Below are 10,364 nucleotides of genomic sequence, written 5' to 3'. Positions count from 1 at the left end.
CTTTTCTGAGGGAAGGTGAAAGGAAGTGGATCTGGGGGAGAGAGGAGGTGAGGAGAGGGTCAGGAAACTGCTGTCAAGATGTAATACATGAGAGAAGAATTTAAAAAATTGTTTGTTAATTAAATGAAAAATGTTTCAAGGTCACCCACAAAAGGAAGAAAAAAAAAGGTAGAAAAAGAGAACCAATTGTGGAAAGTTGTTCTATGATCTCTATCCTTGCATCATTGTATGTCCAGATAAGCAACACACACACACACACACACACACACACACACACACACACACACACATACACACACTTACATGTACACACACAAATAAAGCATAACAAAGCTGATTCTAAACATACTAATCTTTCACATAGTCAATATAAAATCATATTTTATGTGCTGACTATAGAAACAATATATCTTTAAGAAAGATTGCTAGACATAGGAGTGCATGCCTATAATCCCAGTACAGAGTTGCTGATATGAACGAATAGCCACAAGACTGAAGGTAGTCTTATCAATGTAATGTGTTTCTGAATAGGGAGAGCTACACATTGATAGCTCCCTGTCTCTTTTTGTCTCTGTCTCACTGTCTCTCTACTTCTGTCTCTGTCTTTGCTTTCTTTCTCTCTCTCTCTCTCTCTCTCTCTCTCTCTCTCTCTCTCTCTCTCTCTCTCTCACACACACACACACACACACATACACACACACACACACACACACACACACACACACAAACACATATTTTGAAATGTCAGTCTACTTATTAACAGAAGCAGTCATTTAATTATGATAGATTGATGAAAACAACCAATCTGCACTCATGTATACTCTACTGAGTCTACATAAAAAGATAAATCAGTTTAAAATATAAGTGGTCTTTTCATTCATTTTTTGTGTATACATTTACACTGCAGAGTCTGTATATGTAGTAAATAAACAATAAAAACTACTGAATATGTAGATTAATAAACATAATTACTCAATAGTTGTGTATGTTTTTATTACATCTAAAATTATTCAAATAATCTAAGAAGCCTTTAAAAGTTATCTCATCTAAAAATGATATGCCCAAATTAAACTTACCCATACAATTCTATCATATGCATTTACTACTCTAAGCTTTCTCACAGATGTGTTTGTTCAAGGAAAGAATTGTGTGGAATTCTATCATTAGATAACATCCCACCATACTGTGGAAAATCTCATGATAGTGTTTTGTTTCCACTGTCAACAATATTCTGTGCTCCCATTGTTCTTTGGTAACCAGCTTTGTTATTTCAGGGAACAGACAATCAAAGGCTAGTTCCCAAACATATATCCTATGTAGTAAATCTTTGTCTAAACTGTCATTCAAGAATTTCCAACTATCCTCGCAAAAACACTTTAAGTACACTAGCCAATTATTAATGCTTTCAATAAATTTTCACCTGGGAATTTTATTCATGATTATATCAGAAAGTGATGATATTTTTCATGGCTTTAAAAGATTGTCTTATTTCCTTTAATAACTGTAAATTTGTTGGGTATCGTAAATGAAGATCCAGAAAATAATTGAAAGTTTATCTGAACTATATGAGCTTTCAGAACATGGTTTGTAAAAAAGATAGTTTGAAAAACCAGTTATGCAGACAATGTATAAGTTAATCACTTGGAAAATACAATCACATATAAAACACCAATACTGCCACCTTTCAAATTCATGACTGATAACTGTATTATGTAAATTTCTAGCATCTCATATAAAATTTTACGTTATATAATAATATTTAGCATTGTATAATAACAAGGGAAACAAGGTTCAGTAAGGTTAAAAACAAGATTTTCTTTTAATTTTCTGCAGTTGTGTTACTTTGTTAAACTCAGTATAAATAAAATCTGTTAAAAATAATGCTTATTTACTACATGCTGTTTTCTCTTTCAACTACAATTTTAATACTGCATCATTGCACATGTATTTTATGGAACAATAAATTTCAATTATTTTATATCTCAGCTAGAAACAGTACCTTCATAATTTGGAGAAAGCAGATATTTAGACACTGTGGGAATGAGAATAAAATAAATTCAGTGTATATATTTTTAGCTGCATTATCACTATAACCAAGTATATAAATCAGAGTTTTAATTCATTTTTTCAGAATATTTTAAAGTACTAGTTTTAATCAATGTCATAACTTTCCTTATGAATTAAAACATTTAGACCTTGAGCCATATAAACATTGGTATCTCAAATGTTCCTTGTATAAAAATTTAATAGTAACATAGTAAATTATTCTTAATATCTAAAAAATTAAAAGTAAATTGTCAAGTGGGGGTAGTAGTTAAAAATGAAACACCTAACATAAATGAAACAAGGGAAACCAATAGATATACCAAAGTGGTTTGAAGAAAGCTCCTGATGCCTCAGTGTTGCACAAAGACCTATGAGCAATTAAAAAAACGCTTAGAGCAGGGAAACTAGTTTTTTCCAGGGAAGAGCACACCAATTGCTTATCCAGTAACAAATGGTCATCCCACATGTGTGTGTGTGTGTGTGTGTGTGTGTGTGTGTGTGTGTGTGTGTAACAATAACAATTAGTTGGAAAGTGGCCATGAATTTGAAAGAGAGGAAGGCGGTATGTATGGGAGGGTTTGAAAGGAAGAAATGGAAGAGAGGAATTGCTATAATTATAATTTCAAAAAAAGTAAGTAAATAAGTAAAACTACATCATTGGAGTGCAGGTAAATTATACAGTGATTCAACTGGAGTCTTAAGGATGATAGTGATAGGAACTATTATCAATAAACATTAGTGGAGAATTGATAGGTATACATATAGTAACAACTCTCTCCTCAACAATGCTTCTATAAGGAAAACTCTTCTTATGTGCTGATCTTTTAAAGACCCATGTTAAAAAAATATTAATATTAATATTTCTTAAAGCACTGAAAATTTGTAATTGCAATATCATACCTTAGCTTCCATACAAAACCGTTGGAGCCTTGTGTGCAGGGAAAGCTGTTCTAACGGAACAGTGATGAAAGCAAAGCAGTGGTCCATGAGCTCCCCTGCTCATTCCTATAAGGACTGAACAGTTGTCACAAACAAGGGGCAGCCATGTGTTTTACCCAGGCCATTTTATGAACTGGTAAGATGACCTAGAGTTTTAAGGCAATATTTCCTTTTCCGTTTATGTTTGTGTACTATGACACTAAATCATTAGTTTCTAAGCTCTGTGTTCTCAAATATAATGCAAACCCCCTTCTATGTATCTCTATGGCCCAGGTTTAAATGTTCTCATAGTACTTGGAAGAAGTGGAATCCAATGGGTTAAAAATATTTTTGATTACTCTGCTTTATTGTACCACAACTAATAAAGTTTCTTTTTCTAATCCTGGGAGATTTACATATTTTTTACATATTCATGAGTAAGTTAAAGAGTATTTTAAGGTGTTATCACAGGATAAAAAGAAATCCTAGTTCCAAGAAGCAAATATTTTCTTCCCTTTTAGGAAATTTCTATCCTGCTCCAGGCACAATTGCATCTACATGTAATTGTTACTTTGTTCATAATAACTAGGCAAATTTAGGCATAAGAGGTTCTCCATGCCCAACATTTTACTGAGGAGCTAATGTCTGTTAATAGTTGTCCAAAGGAAGGATAACCAGGATCCCAGCATCCACACACTCATCCACATATAGATACACTAATTGGATTTAGGGAGTTATAAAATATTATTTTAAGAAAGTCATGGCATTGGGAATAGAATAAGTTGAGAAGTATGTGGGTGAGTTGGGAAAATAAAAGTATAGGTATGATTATATTTTGTGGTGTAAACAAGTGATATTAAATAAAATCTTATCTATGTATTTTCAATTAAATGTGATAGATGAATAAACATTATCAAAACAGAAATATTACCAAATGTCTCTTAATTATATATATATTTTTAAAGAAAAATATAGTTGTTATTATTAAAACAATTTTTAATCACTACAGGAAGTTTGCAAATGAAGTCAATTCTGAAAATTTATGGATATTGTGAAAGAAATTATTGCTATAATAATAATGAGATTGTATTAAGTGTCTTAGAACTAACATTTAAATTTTAAGATACATGATTTTTGTCTAAATAGAGAAATTAATAATGGTTGTAGTATCTACATTCAAAAGAAGTCATGAAAATAGGAAATAGTCTTGACCAAAGTTTTATATATATATATATATATATATATATATATATATGTATGTATGTATGTATATATATATATATATATGTGTGTGTGTGTGTGTGTGTGTGTGTGTTTATATATAGTTTATTGTAAATATTAAATAATAGTGTGGTAAATTTTGTGGTAATAATACAAGATTAATGAATGTTTTGTGTTTGTTCTGAAACACTCAACAATGTCTAAAGCGTTTCCATCCTTACATTCTAATTGTGCACATTTCTTGCATAACTGAGTCAATGAACAACACAGCACTGCCCATTATCACAAAGATATTTTATTAACTTAAGGTTTAATAATGATAATTATGTTCTTTTCAACTTACTATAGGATAGCAATCACATTCTCTTGTTTATTGCAATTTTTATTGTTTGTATTTTCTAGAGTTTCTAGTTCTGTACAGACTTATCAAACTTCTGAATATTTGTTTAAAAAGGTATAAATTTAATAACAAGGTTTAATGCAAGGGTTATACTGGTAGTTTAGTATGATGTTAATTTCTATTTTAAATATAGAACAGTCCTCAAGTAAACCAAAGCGTCTACTTGTATAAACTTATAAGTGTATTGGTATGATATAATTTGCTACTCACTACATTTATGCAAATAATTTATTTTAATTGATGGAGTAAGCCTGTCTATTGAAAACAGACTAATAGGCTATTCAGGATGAAAAAAAAAAACACTGTAATGAAGTTTGCTTGTTTTCTGAAATATTTGTTTTAAATGCTTATTTGTAAGTATGATAGAAAAATTAATAACATTATTTTATCTAAGTGATTCTCTTGCTTTCTGAATGTTCCCTGACTACTCAAATCATGCGGAATCACACAGATAAATTTGAATGTAGATTTATAGTAAATAAATTTTTTTACTATTTTAAATTTTATCCTTATTATTAACAATAAAAACAATAACAGTAAACCTTCTTGATTTTACAGACATATATTTTCCTAGGGACTATCTGAAATGTATATATATATGTGTGTGTGTGTGTCTGTGTGTGTGTGTGTGTGTGTGTGTGTGTGTGTATGTATGTATTATCATAACAACAAAATAGTTTACAGTAACATTTGAGGATATATGCCAGTCACAAAAAATGGCTTTTTGTTTGTTTTGCTTTCTTTTGTTGACATGTCTGTGAAAAGTGCTCTGGAGGGAAAAAAAAAAAAGGAAAAAAAATGAGGTCTCTTGTAAACCATAGGCCAAAAGTACTTACATATATTTTTTTCTACCTGACAGATCTGTGTTGTAGCAATTAAATATTTACAAATATTGTTTTAAGGTACATTATATTTAAAATATTTTATATATACTTATATGTACTTCTCTGAGTACATTAGATACACAATATAAATACAAATAAAATATAATTTTATTTAAATTACAAAACACTGTTTAATAGCTATCTATTTGATGTTTCATTTGTCAGATTAGTTTTAACTTGAAATTTTATTCTCTTCATTCATAACAGATAGAATGATTTTCTTTTTTTAATTTTCTTGCTTTCATGAAATTGAATTTCTTCTACTTCTATTTGATTTGGTATTTACATTCTTATAGCAAATGAAGAACCCATCAGTAATAAAGCAAATATTTTTAAATTAACCTTTTAAAACCAATGCACTAGTCATAATGCCACTCATGCTGTACTATTGTGTATTTTAAATATCATAAATGATATTTTATTATGAATTTAAATAAAATTGCATTAAGTTGTTTAAATGTTAATTCCTGTGTCTTTCACAATATAGGCACTTAAATAGTATTACTTTATATTGTAATATATCTCAGGAGTTTAGAGAATAGAAATATACATAATAGTGATGAATAATCAATGAAAATAAACTTTTAGCTTTTTACCTTAAAACCAACCAACCAATATATTATGATATTTTATAATTATGTTCTATTGTTGCAGGCAAATATTTTAAGTATGATAAATTTACATGGATTTTGTTACAAATAAACTTTTTTTTTTTTCAGTGACAGATTTTTATATACTTCTCTAATTCATTTCCTGTCTTCTGCACAGTAACTTGCTGACAAATGTTTGCATTTTATCTTTAAAAAATACATTCCTGTTTGTACGGAAACATCTGAAAAAATGTTTTCCACTGTACTTCCTACAGAAGTGACATTAAATAATTTTGAGGCCAGGCATTGTTTCTGAATTCAGTGCTTTTAACTCTTTCTTTTGTTTAAAATAAGTTGCAGCTTCATCACTGGACTCTTAATGATTTTAAGCAATCCACTTAAAAATTTAAACGATTTTAACCAGGAAAAATTCTGATATGCTACATAATTATTTGAGAAATATGAAATTATTTTAATATTTCTTGATAAAGCAATTTATTCTTCATATATAATTGGGACTTTTTTTAAAATTTTAGAACATTGCATGAGAAAAAAATGACTTATATGTAGTATATCTTCATGTTCTAAATCCGAGTAGCTTAAGATCTTCATTTTGTTAATGTACTAAAACTGCTCTTTAAATTTTGATTGTATCTCAATTTGAGATTGGCATGACTGAAAGCATGATACACCCCCAGTGGACACAAACATTAAGCTCCTATTGCTAATAAATTGCTGTTAAATATTTTCAGCCCAGTGGAACTTTACAAAATATACACCACCAAACCAGTAGCCCTATAAAACACCAAAGAAAAACAGAATGAGAACAAATTTGGGAAAGAAATCAATTCATGAATCCTCAAAAATATAAAACACCTCAGAATAAACCTGACCAGGGAATTGATAGACTTGTATAATGAAAACAGAAAAGCACAGGGAAAGAAATTGAAGAATATGCCAGAAGATAGAGTGATTTCCTACACACAAAAGAGGTAGGATTCATATGAAAATGGCCATTTTATCAAAAGCAATCTATAAATTCAGTGCAGACCTCATCAAAATGTTGGGGTGATTTTTCAAAAAAAAAAAAAAAAGGAAAGATAATCTTAAAAATCAAGTGGGAGCCAAAAATACCACAGCCATCAAAAACAATCCTAAACAAAAACACTGCCTTGAGTTAGCTTTATTCCTGAATTCCAAGTTATACTCCAGAGGCATAGTAGTAAAAGCAGTGTGGTACTCGCACAGAAATAGGCATATGGATGAATGGAATATTAAGAATACAGGTATATTTCCAGCCACCTACAACCACCTGACGTTTTACAAATATGACAAAAGTACACATTAATGAAAAGATGGCATTTGCAACAAATGGCAACTTTTATAAAAGAACAATTAGTTGGGGCTGGCTTACAGTTTCTGAGGTTCAGTATGTTACCATCATGGCGGGAAACATGGCAGTATCCAGGCAGGCACTGTGCAGGCAGAGCTTAGAGTTCTACGTGGTTCTGGAGAAGGAGCTGAGAATTCTGCATCTTGATCTATAAAGGCAGTCAGAAGACTGGTATCCACAGGCAACTAGGAGAAATCTCTCTTTTGAACTTGTGGAGCTTGAATATAGGAGGAAACCTCCAAAGCTTACTTTCACAGTAACATACTTCCTCTATCAAGGCTATGCCTTCTAATAGTGCCATTCCTTAAGGGTCAAACATGTTCAAATCACCACTGGTGTACGTTTCTTCATGTTCATGGCTACCCTATTTACAATATATATGATACGTCAAAAATCTAGATACCCAACAATTAATGAATATATAATGAGAATGTGATAATACACACAATTAGATTTTACTTGTTTATAATTCAAAAAATCTAATTGTTACATTTTCAGGTATATAAATAAATCTAGAAAATCTGCTGAGTGAAGTAACAGTCAGAAGGACGAATGATGAGCCGTCAGTGGTCGCGTCTTTGGTCGACTGAGAAATCCTGAGCTTTTCACCAGCCTCCAGATGGACAACAGGAAGCGCCTGGCCTATGCCATCATCCAGTTCCTGCATGGCCAGCTGAGACAAAGCGGGCCCTCTTCCCATGCCCAGGACAGCCTAGAGGTTGCTCCAATATCTGGAGACAGCCTTTGGGGTGATACTGGAAGACACTGATCTTGCTCTCCTCCAGACCCTGTCAGAAATATATGAAGCAGCCCCTGCTAGCAAGCGGGAGATGCCACAGGACATGAGGGGCTCTGACAGGGCATCACCCTCTGAGGAGGACTCAGTTGAGGCAGAGTGCCTCAAAATGAAGGGTAAGAGCAGAAGAAGCTGGAAAACTTTGAGGCAGGTGTGCAAGGCCTTTGAGCTCAACCCTGCCAATGCTGTCTGCTTATGTAACAGAGCCATAGCCTGCAACAAGCTGGGGAACTACGTGGGGGCCTTGCAGGACTGCGAGTGCGCCATTGGCATGGAACCTGGGTACAGCAAGACCTATGTCTCTATGGGCCCCACACTGTCCAGCCTGAACAAACATGCGAAGGCTGTGGCATACTACAAGAAGGCCCTGGAGCTGGACCCTGACAAGGACACATACAAGTCTAAACCTCAAGATTGCAGAGCTGAAGTTACAGGAGGCACTGAGCCCCACGGGCGGCGTGGGCAGCTTAGACATCGCTGGCCTGCTGAACAACCCACACTTCATCACCATGGCTTCCAGCTTAATGAACAGCCCCCAGCTGCAACAGCTCATGTCCGGCATGATCTCTGGAGGTCATAACCCTTTGGGCACTCCAGGCAGCTGTCCACTGCAGAGTGACCTGGCTAGCCTCATCCAAGTGGGCCAACAGTTTGCACAACAGATGCAGCAGCAGAAGGCAGAGTTTGTGGAGTAAATCTGGAGTCAGGTGGTGCACAGCCGGACACCCAGTGCCAGCCACGAGAAGTATAAAGAATGAGTGCGTTGACCTTAGTGATCTTTTCGTTCCACAGCCTCCTGGGGTTTCTTTATCGGGCTGCTCAAGAAACTGGCATGAATGTTGGATGGACTCATTCCCCTGCCTTGTGTTTTTCTTCATTCCTCTCCCTCTGTTTTTTGTACAACTGTCCCCACACCTTCCTGGAAGAATCAACAGATGACACACAAAGTGCCAGTTCCTCCTGCTACCTAAGAAAGCTGCATTGGATGGGTTGGAGTAGGTGTGTAGAGTCATTGAGTGGCAGCCTTGGCCCTCAGGTCTCAGGCCCCACCCTGCCTGGTCCCTCCTAAAGGGATCTGAGTAGCTGACTCTCACCCCCCTGGGAAGTGTCCACAGACAGCCCCAGCAGGAAGCCAGCGTCCCATACCCATGCTTAGATTGCAGGTCCCATCATGTTCCCCTGCCTGTCTTATTCCAGTGGCTTGTGCCATATAGTACAGGTCTGTGACTTCTGCCCAGTGTGTGGAATATCCATATCTTTTCTCAGCTTCTCATTCGTCTTCACAGCCATTAGCCAGTCCTAGTTCTAGCTCCATCCTCAGCCTGGGGAGAAAACACAGACACTGACCATCTGTGCCCATCCTGTTCTCGATCTCATGGGAATTCATTGTTTGGGGTTAGCAGGGATTTTGGGGGTATTGTCCCTAAGTCTGTGCCATCAACCCTGAAACAGCCACTGGAACCATTTTTGTTTGGGGGATAGTCCAGTGAGGATGTGGATATTCCCACACCCATTCTTGGCCCTGGGAGAAGGTGGTGAGATCACAGGACAGCTGGACTGGCAGGGGAGTCATGATAGCATCAGGCTGTGGCATGTAGTGTCAGAGCTGTGTGTATCATAAGCAGCCAGTAGGATGATGGGCCTCAAGGGCAGCAGTGTCTGCTTGGTCACATACTGCATCTGTAATAAAGACAGTGATGATGCTGGGGGGGTGGGGAAGGGTAAATGCTATGTGTTCTCCCTTATGTGTCAAATCTTTCTATGTATGTGTATAATCTAGAGTATTTGAAAAACCAAGGTACCTAGAATGAGAAGGAAAGACATTAAAGTAAAGGATATAGTAGAATATAGGTTATATGAGGGGAAAGGGGGAATAATAGAGGGCAAGTTGCAAGCAGAAAGAGGGATGGTAGAGTAAAGAGGGGGTATGGGTGAAATCACAAATGCTGAGGATATTCGAGGGAACCATATGGAAGACTACTATTTTAAAAGCTTCATAGAGGCACACATTTATCTATGCATATCTATTTATATATGCATATTAACATTTTAATTAGAGGTACCCTAACATTGGATAATGCTTCTCTCAGAACTCATAGGTTACAAACTAAACCAC

General features: G+C 34.9%; 1 pseudogene across 1 annotated transcript; it reads left to right on the top strand.

Annotated features, from left to right (window-relative positions):
* Positions 1 to 8,071: 8,071 nt before the first annotated feature.
* LOC308415930 (small glutamine-rich tetratricopeptide repeat-containing protein alpha-like) lies at positions 8,072 to 9,006 on the top strand (annotated as a pseudogene). Its single transcript has one exon. The product of its transcript is annotated as a small glutamine-rich tetratricopeptide repeat-containing protein alpha-like (transcript).
* The last annotated feature ends 1,358 nt before the right edge of the window (positions 9,007 to 10,364 follow it).

Source organism: Micromys minutus (genome assembly GCF_963924665.1).
Source record: "Micromys minutus genome assembly, chromosome: X".
NCBI classification, from domain to species: Eukaryota; Metazoa; Chordata; class Mammalia; order Rodentia; family Muridae; genus Micromys; species Micromys minutus.
Note: the sequence above shows the minus strand (reverse complement) of the source record. Positions and strands in the feature narration are given on the sequence as shown.